The sequence below is a fragment of the Rhinoraja longicauda genome, chromosome 6, assembly GCF_053455715.1.
Source record: "Rhinoraja longicauda isolate Sanriku21f chromosome 6, sRhiLon1.1, whole genome shotgun sequence".
In the NCBI taxonomy this organism is placed as follows: domain Eukaryota; kingdom Metazoa; phylum Chordata; class Chondrichthyes; order Rajiformes; family Arhynchobatidae; genus Rhinoraja; species Rhinoraja longicauda.
In genome coordinates this window covers 45,183,353-45,204,095 of record NC_135958.1, presented here as the reverse complement: position 1 = coordinate 45,204,095, position 20,743 = coordinate 45,183,353, and positions in this window count along the sequence as shown.

Here is a 20,743-nt window from a genome sequence, read left to right as displayed (position 1 = left end):
TGCTTGGCATTCAGGCCAAAGAGTTCAATCTTGGTTTCATCAGACCAGCGATTCTTGTTTCTCATGGTCTGAGAGTCCTTTAGGTGCCTTTTGGCAAACTCCAAATGGGCTGTCATGTGCCTTCTACTGAGGAGTGGCTTCCATCTGGTACTAGGTTAATTCCCAGAATGGCGGGACTGTCATATGTTGAAAGACTGGAGCGACTAGGCTTGTATATACTAGAATTTAGGATGAGAGGGGATCTTATCGAAACGTATAAGATTATTAAGAGGTTGGACACGTTAGAGGCAGGAAACATGTTCCCAATGTTGAGGGAGTCCAGAACCAGGGGCCACAGTTTAAGAATAAGGGGTAGGCCATTTAGAATGGAGTTGAGGAAAAACTTTTTCAGTCAGAGAGTTGTGAATCTGTGGAATTCTCTGCCTCAGAAGGCAATTCTCTGGATGTATTCAAGAGAGAGCTAGATAGAGCTCTTAAGGATAGCAGAGTCAGGGGGTATGGGGAGAAGGCATTGTCTATTGTCTATTGTCTAAGGCAGGAATGAGGCACTGATTGAGAATGATCAGCCATGATCACATTGAATGGCGGTGCTGGCTTGAAGGGCCGAATGGCCTCCTCCTGCACCTATTGTCTATTGTCTATTGTCTATTGTCACTCTACCATAAAGGCCTGATTGGTGGAGTGCTGCAGATACAGTTGTCCTTCTGGAAAATTCTCCCATCTTCACAGAGGAACTCTGGAGCTCTGTCAGAGTGACCATGACCATGACCTCCCTGACCAAGGCCCTTCTCCCCCGATTGCTCAGTTTGACCGGGCGGCCAGCTGTATGAAGAGTCCTGGTTGTTCCAAAGTTCTTCCATTTAAGAATGACGGAGGCCACTGTGCTCTTCGGGACCTGCAATGCTGCAGAAATTGTTTTATACCCTTTCCCAGATTTGTGTCTCAACACAATCCTTTCTCGGAGGTCTACGGACAAGTTCTTCGTCTTCATGGCTTGGTTTTTGCTCTGACATGCACTGTCAACTGTGGGACCTTACTTAGACAGGTGTGTTCCTTTCCAAATCATGTCCAATCAATTTAATTTACCACTGGTGGACTCCAGTCAAGTTGTAGAAACATCTCAATGGAAATAGAATGAACATAAACTCAATTTTGAGTGTCATAGCAAAGGGTCTGAATACTTATGTAAATGTGATATTTCAGTTATTTCTTTTGAATTACTTTGCAAAAATTTCTAAACACCTTTTTTCTCTTTTTTATTATGGGGTATTGTGTGTAGATTGATGATTAATAAAAAATAATTTAATCCATTTTAAAATAAGGCTGTAACGTAGCAAAATGTGGAAAAAGTGAAGGCGTCTGAATACTTTCTGAATGCACTGTATATGGAATGTTAATAGTCTGGCAATTATGCTAGTACAGCTCCACTAAAGTTTAGTTTATGGTAATTTTACTGCATTGCATGGAATAATATTGTGTCTGCAGCTCATGAACTGGCCATTCACTATGAACTGGCCATTCACTATGAGCTGGCCATTCACTATGAGCTGGACATTCACTATGAGCTGGACATTCACTATGAGCTGGACATTCACTATGAGCTGGACATTCACTATGAGCTGGCCATTCACTACGAGCTGGCCATTCACTACGAGCTGGTCATTCATTAGGAGCTGGCCATTCACTATGAGCTGGCCATTCACTATGAGCTGGCAATTTACTATGAGCTGGCCATTCACTATGGGCTGGTCATTCATTAGGAGCTGGCCATTCATTAGGAGCAGGCCATTCATTAGGAGCTGGCCATTCACTATGAGCTGGCCATTCACTATGGGCTGGTCATTCATTAGGAGCTGGTCATTCATTATGAGCTGGCCATTCATTATGGGCTGGTCATTCATCATGAGTTGGTCATTCATTCTCATCGGCAACTTTACTGCTCTGCATTATTCTCCAACAACAATCAAATCCTTAAAATATATCTTGCCATTTCTTCCTCTATCATGAGTTTAGTTCAATCTTCAATGCATCTTTTATATTTGCTTCAACTATTTCAGACATGGTAAGACACAAAATGCTGGAGTAACTCAGTGGGTCAGGCAGCATCTCGGGAGAGAAGGAATGGGTGACGATCCGGGTCGAGACCCTTCTTCAGACTGAAGGTTCAGTCCAGAGATGCTACCTGACTCTCCAGAGATGCTACCTGACCCGCTGAGTTACTCCAGCATTTTGTGTCTACCTTCGATTTAAACCAGCATCTGCAGGGTTTTTTTCTACTCAGACGTGGTAAGATCAGATTCTCGTGTGCCCTCCGAGTAAACATGTTTCTCTGAATTCACTAGTGAATATAATTTTGAGTATCATGGCACTGAGTCTCATGGAATAATAATTAGCCCATCCAACTTGCACCAGTTTTCTGCAAGAACAATTAAGCTGGCCCCATGTCCCAGTTCATTCTTTGGGCAGCAGTAGATTGGTGCAGCAGTAGATTTGCTGCCTAACAGCGCCAGAGACCTGGGTTCGATCCTGACCATGGGACCTGCCTGGGTTTTTGCTGGGTGTTCCGGATTCCTCTCACGTTCCAAAGACGTGCTGGTTTGTAGGTTAATTGGTTTCTGTAAATTGTTCCTGGGGTGTAAGATAGAACTAGTGTAGGGGTGATCACTGGTCGGTGTGGGCTCCTGTTTAGGTGTCGAAGGGCCTGTTTCCACACAGTATCTTAAAACTAAACTAAAGTTCCTTCCTGGATTCCTGTAATTTTTCACATACCTATCAAACTTCCTTTTAATACAATGATTGAATCAGTTTCCAGCCTCTTAGGCAAAAAGTTCCAATGACTCCGTTAAATTTCAGATCGTGGTTTTTACTTATGTTTTTCCGACTTCCTGAGAAATGTCTGATCTATCAAACCCTTGTATAATTAGGAAACTAATAAATCACCTTCAGACCTCATTACTTCAGAAATTATCTGCTGATTGATGACACCTGAATGCCAAGACTCATAGAGTGCTGGCAGAAATAGCGGACAGAATGAAAGCAAATTGAGTTGTGGATTAGCCAGATACATTTAAAAAGCACACAAGGAATGTACAAATTTGAATTGAGAGAAATGTGTGGTGTCCAAAGCTACAATGTATGAGCACAATGTGTAACTCACCTGTGTCTATTGCTTGTAGACTAGAGAACATGCCAGATATGTGCTCTTTGAAGTGCTCTTCATCAATGTTCATTGCTCTGTTGTTTGGCCAACATATGGCATTATGTGGTGTGGATGGTACCAGGTAAAACTAAATATCTTATTGATCACTAACCCACATCTATGGAAGACGATTAGCAATCTGGCTGTACTGGGTACTATCAGTCTTTCCAAAGATGATTCTGACATAATAATCACTAAAGACTGGCACCAAAATAAGACAGGGGGAACAGATGCTTTAAGATACCATTTATTCATGACATGACCTGCCTATTATCTTTGCTTAGCATTCTGGTGACATTTAGTGTATGTACTCTTTCACTCCCATGGTGAGTAGCATGCATCTGCTCCACTAATGTGTGCATGAACTGTAGACCCCATTCCCAGCCCCCAAACACCTGTCGAAGCAAGTCCAGCATCCCAGCCCCCAAACACCTGTCTCAGCAAGTCCAGCTTTAGCCCTACTGCCTACATGAGTGCATTTCATTGTTCATGAACAGTTGCTTGACAAGGTAATACACAGATAGGTAGATATTTTAGCAACATTTAGAATCTTTCTTTTAACAGCTAGTGGAGATTTTGATTCAGAGTTAATAAAAGATAATAATTAGAAGAAGAGCAAGTTAAATCACACATTCTTTTCATTCCATTATCTCTGGGAAATCATTGGCAGCCAAAATACTTTGCACTTGAAGCTACAATGAAACTGGTTAAAAAAACATGGCCACGGTACAGCACTGGATGTTGGTACATGATGGTGCAGCAGTAGGGTTGCTGTCTTGCAGTGCCAGGGACCCGGGTTTGGTCCTGACTATGGGTGCTGTCTGTATGGAGTTTGCACGTTCTCATTGTAACCACGTGGGTTTCCTCCAGGTGCGCCGGTTTCTTCCCACACTCCAAAGACATACAGGTTTGCAGGTTAATTGGCTTTGGTAAAACTGTAAGTTGTCCCTAGTGTGTAGGATAGTGCTAGTGAATGAGGTGATCGCTGCTCACGGACGGTGGGCCAAAGGGTCTGTTTCTTTTTTTTTTTTAATTTTAAAATATTTTATTTAAGTTTTAACATTATACATTTCATAGTAAACAATAGTAAACAATAGTCACTAACCTATAACTTCGATTATACACGTATTGTTCTGTATTTTCTCCCCTCCCCCCACCCCTCAGTTAAAAAGAAGGAAAAAGAGAAAGCAGAAGAAAGAAAGAAAGAAAGAAACCTGGAGTCCCGAGGGGGTCACTTCCGAGTAATTTCTTTTAAAATTCTTGCTAGGTAACAAAGCAATCCTGAGTTTAAATACTTCCTATTCTTAATCCTAACTTTGCCATGAATGGGTTCCACACCTTCAAAAAGAAGTCGTATCCATTTCTCAGATTATACGTTGCTTTTTCTAATGGGATACAACTCCGCATTTCTGCATGCCATCTTTCGAATGTTATTTTATTTTGTTCTTTCCATGTAACCGCAACACATTTTTTTGCTACTGCTAATGATATTTTGAGAAATCTTTCCTGATGTTTATCGAAACTTAGCTTTGGTGTTATTCCTTTTGTATCTTCTACCAAAAACAACCTTGGATCCATTGGTATGATCTTATTCATCAATTGATCTAAAAACTTTTTTAGGTCTTGCCAAAAAGGAATTACCTTCTGACATGCCCATGTAGAGTGTATGAAAGTGCCCACGTCTTGGTTGCATCTAAAACACCTTTCAGTTGAGTTTAGTTTAAATTTATTTAATTTTTCCGGAGTTAAATATAGTTGCTGCAAAAAATTATACTGTACTAAGCTATACCTCACATTAATAGTATTTTTCATAATATCTAGACACAGTCTTTCCCAACTTGGTTCATCAATAATAATATTAAGATCTGTTTCCCATCTTTGTCTTGCTTTATTAATTCCTATCTTTGGACTAGCTTTCTGTAGTAGTTTATACATTGATGATATAATTTTTTTAATTCCCTTACCCTGAATCAAGGATTTGATTCCTTTAATCTGAAATAGAGACATTGAATTTCCTAACTTTTCCCTTAAAAAAGATTGTAATTGATAATAGAAAAAAATACTATTCCCTGGAATTTAATATTTATTTCTCAATTGAGAAAATGTCAAAAAGATATTCCCTTCATAGCAATCTCCTATATTTTTAATACCCTTCTGTTCCCAGAAGGGTATATCCTGATACATTCCCATATTCTTCCAGTCTGAAATATAGTTTTCTTAAGGATTCCAATGGTCTAGTAAGACAAATTAAGACATCATCTGCAAATAAAGTAATCTTGTGATCTTCCTGGTTAACTTTAAATCCTTTAATATCTAAATCTGATCTTATTAGCTCTGCCAGAGGTTCAATGGCCAATACAAATAAAGCCGGTGATAAGGGACATCCCTGTCTACTAGATCTTTCCAAATTAAATGATTGAGAAGATTGGCCATTTGTCACCACTTTGGCTTTAGGTTGTTTATAAAGAGCTTTTACCCAGTTAATAAAACTATTTCCTAATCGGTACTTCTCTAATACTTTAAATAAAAAATCCCATTCTAACCTGTCAAACGCCTTTTCAGCATCTAAAGCAACAGCTACGCTCAATTCCTTTCTTTTCTGTGCTAAATGTAAAATACTTATAAATCTTGCTACATTATCAGATATTTTCCTTTTTATGACAAATCCAGTTTGGTCCTCTTTAACCAGCTTCGGTAAATATTCTGCCAATCTCCTTGCTAAAAGTTTAGCAACTATTTTATAAGCTGCATTCAACAATGATATCGGTCTATAAGAAGATGCATTTAAAGGGTCTTTCCCTTTTTTTTAAATTACAGTTATAATTGCCAATGAGAAGGAGTCTGGTAATGTAGATGTTTTCTCCGCTTGATGTATCACTTCCATAAATAGTGGTAACAACAACTCTTTAAAATTTTTATAGAACTCAGGCGGAAAACCATCTTCCCCTGGAGATTTATTACTTGGTAAAGAATATAGTACTTCCTCCACCTCTCTCAAAGTAAAGGAGGCATTTAGTCCCATCTGCTCCTCATTAGAGATTGATGGTAATCGTATCTTGGATAAAAAATTATTTATCTTAATTTCATCCTTTTCAGATTCAGAATGGTACAGATTAGTGTAGAATTGCTTAAATACCTCATTGATTTCTCTAGGTTTATAAGTAATAATGTTCTGATCTGTTCTAATTGAATTTATTGTTCTTGATATTTGTTCTTCTTTCAGTTGCCATGCCAATACCTTGTGGGCTCTTTCTCCTAATTCATAATATCTTTGGTTAGTTTGTAATATTAGTTTTTCAGTTCTGTGAGTGTGTAATGTATTGTATTGAAATTTATTATTTGCAAGTTGTGTTTTTTTTGTATCTGAAGAAGTTTTCTGTAAGTCTTTTTCTAATACAGTGATTTCTTTTTCTAATCTTTCAGATTCCTTCCTATAGTCTTTCTTTATCTTAGATGAGTAGCTTATAATTTGGCCTCTCAAATAAGCCTTCATTGCATCCCATACAATAAATTTATCATCCACTGAATTTAAATTTGTCTCCAAATATAATTCAATTTGTCCTCGAATAAAATCACAAAAGTCTTGCATTTTCAATAGTAAAGAGTTGAGTCTCCATCTATACACTGATTGTTCTTTATCTGGCATCGTAATTTTCATTAATAATGGTGAGTGATCCGATAACAATCTAGCCTTGTAATCTATTTGTATTATTCTACCGCTTAATTGAGCTGAAATCAAAAATAGATCTATTCTAGAATATGTATCATGTCTATTGGAATAAAAAGAGTAATCTCTTTCCTTGGGATGGCTTTTCCTCCAAACATCTATTAAATTTAAACTTTCCATTAAATTCAAGGTTGTCTTTGCTGCTCTTGTCCTTGTCGTTGTCCTTGATGATCTATCCATTACTGGATCTAAACAAAAATTGAAATCTCCCCCTATCAATATATTTTCATGTGCTTCCGCTAGATTTAGAAAAGTATCCTGCACAAACTTCTCATCATCTGTATTTGGTGCATATATATTCATTAAAGTCCACAATTCTGAGAAAATTTGACAATGTACGATTATAAATCTACCTACTGGGTCACTTACAATATTTTGTATCTTAATTGGTAGCGTTTTCTTAAATAGGATCGCAACCCCTCTTGCTTTTGAATTAAAAGATGCTACTAAACTTCCTACCCAATCTCTCTTTAACTTTTGATGTTCTTTTTCCGTTAGATGTGTTTCTTGTAAGAAAGCTATACCCACTTCCAATTTTTTCATCTGTGTTAAAATTCTCTTCCTTTTTATCGGTCCATTTAACCCATTCACATTATAACTTAGAAAATGTAATTTATTCTCCATTCATTCATTTTTTTCCCCTTCTTCCTTACCTTGTTACCTCTTCCAATATTTACGTTGTGCCGTATTTCAGTGTACTCCCTTCCATCGTCCAGGTACAAAAACAGAAAAGAAAAAAGAAAGAAAGAAAAGTAAACCCTCCCTCTAATGTTGTTAATAAATAAATTAACAACATTACCCCCCTCTATTATACGAGGTGTGGTCCACACCACACTTGTGCCCATGATTATGGTAGAGCATGCATATTCTCCAACCCCCCCGATATTTCAAGTACTTCTAAAAATTAACTATCCTTAATACAATTGATCCCCTCTATAGTATACAAATCTTGTTAATAATCATTCATTCATGGATCTTCTTAATCAATTCTCGATGGCAATTCTTCAGCAAAATCTTGTGCTCTGACAAAGTCTTTGAAAAATTTATTTTCTCCAATGTTGATCATGATCTTCAAAGTAGCAGGATGCAGTAAAATGAACTTATATCCTTTCTTCCATAAAATATTTTTTGCCTTATTAAATTCTTTTTTCCTGCTCAACAAGACATTACTAATATCTGGGTAAAAAATTATTTTGGTACCTTCATACTCTATTGGTTTTCCCTGTCTTATATTCATTCCGACTGATTTGAGGACCAATTCTCTATCTCGGTATCTTAAGAATTTAATCAACACAGATCTTGGCTTTTGATTATTGGAAGGTTTCGGTCTTAGAGCCCTATGTGCTCTTTCTATTTCCATCGGTCCTTGTTTATCTATTCCAAGACTAGTCACTATCCAATCTTGAAAAAAATTGATTGGGTCTTCCCCCTCAACTCCCTCTGGCAAGCCAACAATTTTAACATTATTTCTCCTGCTGTAGTTTTCCAAGGCGTCCAACTTTTCCACGATCTTTTTGCTTTCAATTGTTGCAGCAGTAATACTATCTTCATTTCTTTCCACTCTGGATTTTAACATTTCGTTTTCCATTTCTATATTATCCACTCTGTTTATCACTGTTTGAAAGTTCTCCTCCATTTTTTTCAAAGTCTTATATATTTCCATATTGTCCTTATGAAGCTCCTTGTTATCTATCCTCAATGCTTTCACTTCCTTTTCCATCACTTTGAGAGCTCCTTCAATTTTCTTGAGCCTTTTAATAATTTCTTCAAGCATCGCTTTAATTTTAATCTCTGAATCTTCTTGATCTCGTTCTTCCTTGTTTCCACTTTCACTGCTAGTTCCCTCCTCGTCACTCGTTTCCGAAACTTGAGCCTCTCGGCCACCAGAGGGCCATGCATCTGCGCCTGCTGAGGGCTCCTCAAATCCAGGCCCCTGCTCCGTCGGGGCTGTAGGCCTACCTTCGATTTCCTTTCTTGATTCCCTCGGTGGATTTCTTTGCTTCAGTGGCAGCTGTGCTCCCTTCCTTTCTTTCTTGGGGTTCATCAGTACGTTCTTTATACTTTTAACTTTAAATTAAAGTACTTGAATTCTTTTAGTGCGTCTTTTTTTTGGTAGTTTAGGGCTTTGTTCTCGGGAGTGCTGAAAAGTTATGTCTACTCAGCCAGACATTGGACACGCCCCCCCCCAAAGGGTCTGTTTCTGTGCAGTATCTCGATTATAAAATTGCTGAATGGAAAAGGAAAATAGATCAGGACAAATGGACAACCTCACAAGAGCCTGCGCACAACAGCTATCAACAATGTGAAGAATATAAACATAGACCAAGGAGATAAAACCTTTAGCCGGGTCGTCCAATCACATCAGCTGCTAAAAGAATAAGGTCTGGAAGTGCTTCAGCCCATGAACTTGCACGTTAAATAAATGCTAGCAAGAAGCAAGGCCTGAGAGCAGCAGTACACGTATACACGTATGCCATGACATTCAATATGTCTTCAGCAATGTCTCATGACATTTGTCAAAGTGCTTACTGGGATACTTGACACAAAAGCATTAGTCATGTGGGCAGTTAATCACGTCCTCGTTCGCAAGATATGATTAAAATATTTCTGCTGTGATCAGTAGGTACACAATGCAGAAGTAACTGCTTGGCTCAACAGTTTGCCAGAACCTTCATGCCATGTTTAGAAACTTGCTAACTTCTCTGTATAAAGACCCGCACACTACAATGATCATTGGAGTTGTGACCTCAATGATCATTGGAGTTGTGACCTCAATGATCGTTGAACTTGTGATCTCAATGATCATTGGACGTGATCTCAGCCCTTAGTTGACATGCTCTCTGCTTGCAACAAGTAAAATAAAGTAAAATAAAGCATGCTTAACATAATTAACATAATGAGTCTTGGAGTCTTACTTCGGGTCGAGATTTTGACACTCAACAAAATGATGGTGGGCCCAAATCTTCAGTAAAACACAACATTGTCTTTGTGACCTGACAACATGACTGCAGCTTTGCAACAGCTTGCATTAGTTGGGACATAGTCCATCAGATGTGAATATCGTGGATGAATACCATGGTGGCTGGGGTAGCCTTGCCAAAAGGACAATAAATGGAAACTTCAAGATGAATGGCCTCAGAATCATCCTGGTGCTGAAATCCTTGGGTAAGGACTGTTATTGTGGTCAAAGCTCATGAATTTCATGTCCATTTGTTTACATCAATGTAAAAGTGGCATCAAGCATGCAGTGCACATGAATTGAGGGCACTCAGACATGCCGAGAGAATCAGAAACATGAAGGAATCTGGAAGAATTGCCTGAAGAATGTTATGCATACAAAAGCCCTTGTTTATAATGAATAATATTAATAATATAAATGTACAATGGCTTGTCTGGAAAGAGGAATCTGAGAACTAATGAGGAGAAGCATGAAACTGATTGTGAAGAGTAAGATGGCAGACAATAGACAATAGACAATTGGTGCAGGAGTAGGCCATTCGGCCCTTCGAGCCAACACCGCCATTCAACGTGATCATGGCTGATCACTCTCAATCAGTACCCCGTTCCTGCCTTCTCCCCATACCGCCTGACTCTGCTATCCTTAAGAGCTCTATCTAGCTCTCTCTTGAATGCATTCAGAAAATTGGCCTCCACTGCCTTCTGAGGCAATTCCACAGATTCACAACTCTCTGACTGAAAAGGTTTTTCCTCATCTCCGTTCTAAATGGCCTGCCCCTTATGCTCAAACTGTGGCGCCTGGTTCTGGACTCCCCCAACATTGGGAACATGTTTCTTGCCTCTAACGTGTCCAACCCCTTAATAATCTTATACGTTTCGATAAGACCCCCTCTCATCCTTCTAAATTCCAGCCTAGTTGCTCCAGTCTTTCAACATATGACAGTCCCACCATTCTGGGAATTAACCTAGTAAACCTACGCTGCACGCCCTCAATAGCAAGAATATCCTTCCTCAAATTTGGAGACCAAAACTGCACACAGTACTCCAGGTGCGGTCTCACTAGGGCCCTGTACAACTGCAGAAGGACCTCTTTACTCCTATACTCAACTCCTCTTGTTATGAAGCCCAACATTCCATTGGCTTTCTTCACTGCCTGCTGTACCTGCATGCTTCCTTTCAGTGACTGATGCACTAGGACACCCAGATCTCGTTGTACGTCCCCTTTTCCTAACTTGACACCATAGTAATCTGCCTTCCTATTCTTACCACCAAAGTGGATAACCTCACACTTATCCACATTAAACTGCATCTGCCACGCATTCGCCCACTCACACAACCTGTCCAAGTCACCCTGCAACCTCATAGCATCTTCCTCGCAGTTCACACTGCCACCCAGCTTTGTATCATCTGCAAATTTGCTAATGGTACTTTTAATCCTTTCATCCAAGTCATTAATGTATATTGTAAATAGCTGCGGTCCCAGCACCGAGCCTTGCGGTACCCCACTAGTCACTGCCTTCCATTCTGAAAGGGACCCATTTATCCCCACTCTTTGCTTTCTGTCTGTCAACCAATTTTCTATCCATGTCAGTACCCTACCTCCAATACCATGCGCTCTAATTTTGCCCACCAATCTCCTATGTGGAATCTTGTCGAAGGCTTTCTGAAAGTCGAGGTACACCACATCCACCGGCTCTCCCCTGTCAATTTTCCTAGTTACATCCTCAAAAAATTCCAGAAGATTAGTCAAGCATGATTTCCCCTTTGTTAAATCCATGCTGACTCGGAACGATCCTGTTACTGCTATCCAAATGCTCCGCAATTTTGTCTTTTATAATTGACTCCAGCATCTTCCCCACCACTGATGTCAGACTAACTGGTATATAATTTCCCGTTTTCTCTCTCCCTCCTTTCTTAAAAAGAATCTGAGCACAGCACTTAAGAGCCACACTGGAGCTTGTTGGGGTTATTACTGTCTGACAAAGCCGATGGGAAAAAATCCGGTCTGAAGAAAGAATGTCATTGAGCAACGTGTATAAATGGACCAGTTTTATACTGGGAGCTAACATGGTTCACCTTTACAGGTACTAAGAAGTATGGAAAATACTGACCAGAAATTATCGAAGTAACTACATAGACAGGAGTAGGCCATTCGGCCCTTCATGCCAGCACTGCCATTCAATGTGATCATGGCTGGTCATCCACAATCAGTACACTGTTCCTGCCTTCTCCCCATACTCCTTGATTCCGCTAGCCCTAAGAGCTCTTTCTAACTCTCTTTTGAGTAGGAAAGGAAAGAAAACAAAAAGACAGAAGGAGAAAAGGACAGACAGACAGACAGACAGACAGACAGACAGACAGACAGAGAGAGAGAGAGAGAGAGAGAGAGAGAGAGAGAGAGAGAGAGAGAGAGAGAGAGAGAGAGAGAGAGAGAGAGAGAGAGAGAGGGCAGACAGACAGACAGACAGACAGACAGACAGGATTGCACGACATAGTAGGATTGATTCGAAAAAAGGGGGGCTTTTGGAAGGCATAAAGAACATAAGGCACAGGCATCATTAGAGGAATACAGAAGGTGTAGGGCGGTTCTTAAAAAAGAATTTGGAGAACAAAAAGGGGCCATGAGATAGCACTAGCGGGCAAAATAAAAGAAAATCCCAAAGTGTTCTATAAGTATATCAAGGGTAAGAGGATAACAAGGGAAAGAGTGGGGCCCATCAGGGACCATAGTGGAAAGCTGTGTGTGGAGCCAGAGGATGTAGGAGATGTTTTAAATGATTTTTTTTGCATGTTTTTACGAGGGAGGAGGGCGATGCGGACTTAGAAATGGAGCAGGAGGGTTGTGATGTTCTTGAGCATATTGCTATTGATAGGGAGGCAGTGCTGGAGGCTCTGGCAGGCTTAAAAGTGGATAAGTCTCCGGGCCCTGACGAGATGTATCCCAGGATGCTGAGAGAGGCATGGGAGGAGATTGCGGGGGCTCTGGCACAAATGTTCAGAGCCTCTCTTGCAACAGGGGATGTACCGGAGGACTGGAGGATAGCTAATGTGGTGCCATTATTTAAAAAGGGCAGTAGGGATAAACCTGGCAACTACAGGCCGGTGAGTCTGACATCGGTGGTGGGGAAGCTGCTAGAAAAGATTCTGAGGGACAGAATTAGTCTTCACTTGGAGGATCGAGGGTTAATTAAGGATAGTCAACATGGCTTTGTTAAGGGAAGGTCGTGTCTGACTAACTTGATTGAATTTTTTGAAGGGGTGACCAAGGAGGTAGATGGGGGTAGTGCAGTGGATGTGGTATACATGGATTTCAGTAAGGCTTTTGACAAGGTCCCACACAGGAGACTAGTCAAGAAGGTAAGAGCCCATGGGATCCAGGGCACCTTGGCAAAATGGATAAAAAACTGGCTTAGTGACAGAAGGCAGAGGGTGATGGTAGAAGGTTGCTTCTGTGACTGGAGGCCGGTGTCCAGTGGGGTGCCGCAGGGATCGGTGTTGGGTCCTTTACTGTTTGTAATCTACATAAATGATCTGGATGTCAATGTACAGGGCATGATCAGCAAGTTTGCAGATGACACACAGTTAGGGGGGGTGGTGAATAGCGAGGAAGGGATCTGCAAGCTGCAGGAAGATATAGATGAGATGGTCAGATGGGCGGAGCAGTGGCAGATGGAATTTAATCCTGAAAAGTGCGAGGTGATGCACTTTGGCAGGAATAACTTGGAGAGGGAGTACACCATGAATGGAAGGACCCTAGGGAAGACAGGGGTACAGAGGGACCTTGGAGTACAGGTACACAAGTCCTTGAAGGCAGCAGGACAGGTGGACAGGGTGGTTAAAAAGGCATATGGGTTACTGGCCTTCATTAGCCGGGGCATCGAATATAAAAGTAGGGGGGTAATGATGGAATTGTACAGAACACTGGTGAGGCCACAGCTGGAGTATTGTGTACAGTTCTGGTCACCACATTATAGAAAGGATGTGATAGCTTTGGAGAGGGTGCAGAGGAGATTCACCAGGATGCTGCCAGGGATGAAGGGCCTCGGCTATGAGGAGAGACTGGGCAGACTGGGGTTGTTTTCCCTGGAGCAGAGAAGGCTGAGAGGGGACATGATCGAGGTGTACAAGATCATGAGGGGCATAGATAAGGTAGATGGCGGGGAACTTCTTCCACTGGTGGAAGGTTCAACAACGAGGGGACATAGATACAGGGTAAGGGGAGGGAGGTTTCGGGGGGATGTGAGAAAGAACTTTTTCACCCAGAGGGTGGTTGGAGTCTGGAACTCACTGCCTGGGGTGGTGGTGTAGGCGGGAACACTCACAACGTTTAAGAGGCATTTGGATGGGCACTTGAAATGCTACAACATTCAGGGCTACGGTCCAAATGCGGGAAAATGGGATTAAAATTAGACTGTGTTTGGTAACGGGCGGCGCGGACACGATGGGCCGAAGGGCCTCTTTCTGTGCTGTAGGACTCTATGACTCTATGACATGCAAATTGTGAGAAAAATATGCAGGAGACAGAACAGAGTTTACTAGGTAATTTATTTTCAATATATTTCCTTTTCATATTACTAACACAAAGAGCATTCTAACTTTTACATTAATATCGTCATTGTTACAATGTCTACAACATTTAGAGTTTGTTTTTGTTTCATTGCGAGCATGAATATCATTAGCACTGTGTACGATTGTGTGAACTCTTTAATGTAATGCTATGGAATTGTGTTTTTTCAGATATTGTTACTTCTGTGTCCTCACATACAGGAAACAGCAGGCGAGGTATATTCCCACAAGGTCCTTAGAAGATGAGCTTGTAGATTTGTCTTCTTAACTTCCTTGATGTGACAAGAACCCAGATGGTCCCATTTTTCAGTCAGGAGCTTTCTCTTCTGAACTAGTCCCCTTGGAGTGCAGCATGACTGGCATCCACTATGGTTCTGTGTTTGAATGTAAATATGAATTAACAAATGAGCCATACATGGCAACTGAACATTCTCCACTGGGATGGGTGGGTGATTTGTTTGGCATGTTGTTCACTTGACCTGCGATTAACACTGGTTTCCATAGGCTCCTAATCGAGAGAGCTGGGTACTTGAGTCTCAGCTCAAGATGGCACTTCATCTTATTGAGTGTCTCAGATCAGGGATCCCCATATGGCAGTGAGGAAATGACATTCCCATGGAAGGGATGAGAATCTCCTTGAAGTGTTTCCAATGTCCTCTTGGGATTCAGTTGATGTGATGGCAATGCGAGTAAAGTTGGGCATCTAGGTTTAAGCATGCAGAAGGTATGGGCCACCCTTGGGAACTAGCTGAGCATAATTAAAAACTTGTAGCTGGGGATTTTGGTTAACGGTGAACTAGTCAGTGGATTTGGAAGAGTTTACTGAATCAGCGTTTGTGTAATTCTTCAGTGCTTTGAGTTGCCTGCTGCAGGTTTTCCACCGCCAAGTGCAGGATCATTGGTGGACTTTATCATTAGTGCCCATCCTTTGCGAGAGGTCCCTGCCCAATTACATCTTCCTCTATCCGTCACCTACAATGCAGCACCAAGTACCAGCAAAGGCCTGGCAGAAACTTAACAATTCATGACCCACATGCTCATGTGGTATCAATGGGATCAGTCTGGGAGGGGTTCCTCTGGAATTGCTTCTTGTCTCTCATGACCAGATACTCAGTAATACTAAGGGTGCAGTCACAGAACAAGAACATAGAACAGTACAGCACAGGAACAGACATTTTAGCCCACAATGTCTGTGCTGAACATGATACCAAGGCCAACTCTTATCTGACTGCACACCTACCTCATCCCTCCATTCCCTGCAAATCAATATGCCTGTCCAAAGGTCTCTTAAATTCCACTATGATATCTGCCTCTCCCTCCACCCCTGGCAGCACATTCCAGGCACTCACAACCCTCTCTGTAATAGTCTTGCCTTTCATATCACCTTTAAACTTTGCCCCTCTCATCTTACAGCTCTGCCCTCTAGTTTTAAGATTTTCATCCTGAGAAAAAGGTTCTGCCTATCTACCCTCTCTAAGCCTCTCATAATTTTGTACGCTTCCATCAGGACTCCCAGCAACCTCTGGCGTTCCAGAGAAAACAATCCATGTATGTTCAACATCTCCTTAGACCACTTTACTGGAATCCGTCAACAAATTGTCCTACTTGGGATCGACGGTGACTGGTAGCCTCTCTTTGGATGAGGACATCAACTCACGCACCGGAAAGGTAGCACCACTCTCGGGAGACTAACCAAGCCGGCACGGAAGAACAGGAAACTCACAACAAAACAAAGGTCACTGTCTACAAAGCCTGCATATTGAGCACGCTACTTTACAGTAGTGAAGCTTGGACGACCTATCAACATCAAGAGCAGAAATTGAATAACTTCCATTTTCGCTGTCTTCGCCACATCCTGGGAGTTTCTTGGCAAAACAAAATCACCAACGAATCTGTCCTCTCTCTAACCAACATGTCGAGCATCCCTGCTATCCTCAAGCAGAAGTGCCTCCGCTGGCATGGACATATACACAGGATGGACAATGGGAGCATTGCTTTATGCTCAGAGACCAAAAGGAAGAGCAAAGCAAGGACACAATTAAAAGGGATATGACAAGCTTCGATATCCACACTGACAACAGGGAGGTGGCCACTGAGGACCGTGGCAGGTGGAGGAAGGACCTCCAGGCGGACATGAAACATCACCACAGCAAACTGTTTTGACTTTCCTCGATGGAACCTTTTTCCGTGTCATATCTCTGTCTGCACTGCGGCCTAACATCGTGGAGCTGGCGGCCTCTTGCTGGGACCTCGGGAGCTCTAACCGCGGGAGCCTGCAGACTTAACATTGTGAAGCTTGCGATCCCTTTGCCAGGGATCGACCTCGGAGCTCCAACTGCAGGAGCCTGCGGACTTTAACAACATGGAGCTCGCGGTCCCTGGTTAGTAACTGACTTCGGGAGCCCAAGCTGCGGGAGCTTCGACCGCCCCAACGCGGGAGCTTCAACTGCCCCAACGCGGGAGCTTCAACTGCCCGAACGCGGGAGCTTCAACCGCCACGATCACGGGAGCTTCAACCGCCACGATCACAGGAGCTTCAACCGCCATGATCACGGGAGCTTCAACCGCCACGATCACGGGAGCTTCAACCGCCACGATCACAGGAGCTTCAACCGCCACGATCACAGGAGCTTCAACCGCCACGATCACAGGAGCTTCAACCGCCACGATCACGGGAGCTTCAACTGCCCCAACGCGGGAGCTTCAACCGCCCGATCACGGGAGCTTCAACCAGCCCGACGCAGGAGCTTCAATCACCCCGATCACGGGAGCTTCAACTGCCCCGATAGCGGGAGCTTCAACCGCCCCAATCACAGGAGCTTCAACCGCCCCAACGCGGGAGCTTCAACCGCCCCAACGCGGGAGCTTCAACCGCCCCAACGCGGGAGCTTCAACTGCCCCAACGCGGGAGCTTCAACCGCCCCAACGCGGGAGCTTCAACCAGCCCGATAGCGGGAGCTTCAACCGCCCTGATCACGGGAGCTTCAACTGCCCCAACGCGGGAGCTTCAATCACCCCGATCACAGGAGCTTCAACCAGCCTGACGCGGGAGCTTCAATCACCCTGACTGCGGATGGTTCAACTCCCCCGACCGCGGGAGAAATGGAGGAAAGAAGACAAGACTTTATTGCCTTCCACCACAGTGGGGAATGTAGAGGAGCTGTTGTGGTGGATGTTTATGTTAATTTTTATGTAGTTGTGTGTCTTGTTGCTTTTTATTGGTATAACTGTATGGCAAACCAAATTCCTCGTATGTTGCAAAAAAAACGGCTAATAAATTACCATGATTATGATTATGATCATAGTTCCTTGAAAGTGGCTTCACGGCAGATAGGGTGGTCAAGAAGGCTTTCAGCATATTGGGCTTCATCAGTTGAAGTATTGGATATCAAAATTGGGAGGTTATGTTACAGTTGTTCAAGCTAGTTAGGCCACACTTGTTTAATTTTGATCATCCTGCTTCAGGAAGAATGGCATTAAGCTGTGGCATAAAGAGTGAAAGCATTTTTGCAAAGATTTACGAGGTTGTTGCCAGGCCTTGAGGGCTGAGCTATCGGGAGAGGTTGGACAGACTAGGCCTTTATTCCATAGTGTACAGGAGGCTTGGGGTGATCTTATAGATGTGTATAAAATTATGAGGGGAATGTACTGAGTGAATAAACAGCGTCTTTTACCCAGTGCAGGGTTATCAAAGATGAGAGGACATATGTTTAAGGTGAAAAGGGTAGGATTTAAAACAAACCTGTGGGGCAACAGTTCAACTCAAAGGTGCAGGGTGTATGGAATAAGCTACTAGAGGAGGTGGTTGAGGAAGGTACTATAACAACATTTAAAAGATGCCTAGACACAAAATGCTGGAGTAACTCAGCGGGTCAGGCAGCATCTCAGGAGAGAAGGAATGGGTGATGTTTTGGGTCGAGACCCTTGGGTTTAGCATTTTGTGTCTACCTTCGATTTAAACCAGCATCTGCAGTTTTTTCCTATACATAAAAGATGCCTAGACAGGTAAATGGATAGGAGAGGTTTAGAGAGGAATGGGCCAAACACAGGCAAATCGCTTTAATGGGGCATCTTGTTTGTCCAACAGGCGTTGGGCAGAAGGGTCTGTTTCCATGTTGTGGGACTCATTGACTCTTCCTGCAGTAAAATAGAGGAACGACTGTGAGGGGGTGGGCAGGTACATCGGACAGAGATTCTGAGACATGGTTTTAGAAGTGTTGTTTAATGAAATCATGAATTTTACAAATGAATTCTCTATGACTCCATAGAGCAATATGGGCCCAATATGAGTTAGTGTATGTCAGCATCTTGGTTGGAATGGATGATTTGGGGGCTCAGGGCCTGTTTCCTTGCTCTATGACTCTATCAATATGCAAACCAAATACTCCATGGAATACTTCTCAATTGAGATAACACATGGGAAAAGAACTGAGAGAAAATAAGCAGTGTGATTCAAACAAAGACTAAAGCAATGTATATGGAAACAAAATGCTGGGGTAACTCAGCGGGGCAGACAGCATCTCTGGAGGGAAGGAATGGGTGATGTTTCTGGTTGAGGTCTGGTCTGCAGGTCTGAAGAAGGGTCTTGACCAGAAAAACCCATTGCTTCTCTCCAGAGATGCTGCCTGTCCCACTGAGTTGCTCCAGTATTTTGTGTTTATCTTCGGTGTAAACCAGCATCTGCAGTTCCTTCCTATACACTTTTACAATGTATGTTGAGCTGGCCAGAGTAGATAAACCAGACCAAAGTTGTTATTGGTCAGAATTGCACCAGGCCATAAAGACCACAAGACCGTGGAGAATGCATTGGCACCATTAGCAGCACATTGCAACCATCTTGCAATGAAACAGTCAACTATTACTAGTTCTTCAAATACAACAAGGGGCATGGAGAAGCCTTTGAAATGTTCTTTGAATGAACTAAGATCGCTAGCAGGTAATTAAAATTTGAGAGATCTAAAGAACTTTCTCTTCAAAGGTTAAATTATTCGTGGAGTCTGTGAATTGAACCTGAAGGAACAGATATTACATGAGACAAATTTGTTTCCAGAAGAGTGCATACTAACAGGCAAAACTGTGCAGCTACCAAAATCAGGCTAAACATGTTGAACAGCCAATTACAGGAAATAAAGATTGTAAAGTATGAGCCAAAATTAGCGCACGGTTAGTGGCTTACATTTTGCAAGTATTATGGTTGGCAAAATTAATAACAGAGAATGAAATGAAGAAAAGTTGTTTTTTCATTTTTCTTCCTTATTGAAGGTGATTTTTCATTTTTGCAACCCATGCATCACATAGAGAATATCATGAAGAGAATATCAGAAATCCATGGAGTGGATGTTATGACCACATAGGCACTGTGACCCAGTCACATTCAGAGTGGCACAATGTACCTGCTGTCAACAAGGTCAATAGATTTATCTGTCACTAGATGTGTCTGTGCTGAGCAGTTGGTGTAAGAGAAAGAAAAATCACATCACCTCGAATTGGCAGCAACATGTAAGCAAGTGATCTATCTGGAGGAAATGCCGTATAAACCGAGGAGTCAGACTGATATGCATAACATGGCTCTGAAACAAGCCGGAAGCAGCTTTTTTAAGGTGGTGAACACAGAGGATCAAGGTGATTAAATTGTGGATTTCAATGCAGCATTCCAGAAGGATATTATGCTACACTTAAACATAGTGCCAGAAAAATTTCAGTGCTGGAATTCCACTGATTTTTAAAAAGCAACAGAATCATAGGGGATAGACACAAAATGCTGGAGTAACTCAACGGGTCAGGCAGCATCTCGGGAGAGAAAGAATGGGTGATGTTTTGAGTCGAGACCCTTCTTCAGACTGATGTCACGGGGTGGGACAATGTCCCGTCCACTTGCAACATGCATCACCAAGGCATGTTGCAACAGCTCCAAAGGAGAGAGCTGGGTTGATGCGGTAACTCTGCTGGAAGTACAAGTGGACATAACTATCCTCAGGGTTGAGAAATGAAGAGGCAAGCTGAGACTGGCCTGGTCCTAAATTACCTCAATGGAACTCTGAACAAAGACACTACCATATGAAGAAGGACAAAGATATTTTGTCCGACCAAAACAAAAAGTTTCAGTGTGCCTGATGCAAAGAATGTGTTTGGGTTTATGGACAAAATCTTCTTCAGTGGAATTAACATGGAATTAACGCATGGAATCAACACAGCACCAGAGGAACGACTGTGATGACTGGCTGCCTCATGTCAAGGTTTCAGATGGGTAAGGCCACAGTTGATAGCATAATGATCTTCAGTAAAGGAAAAAC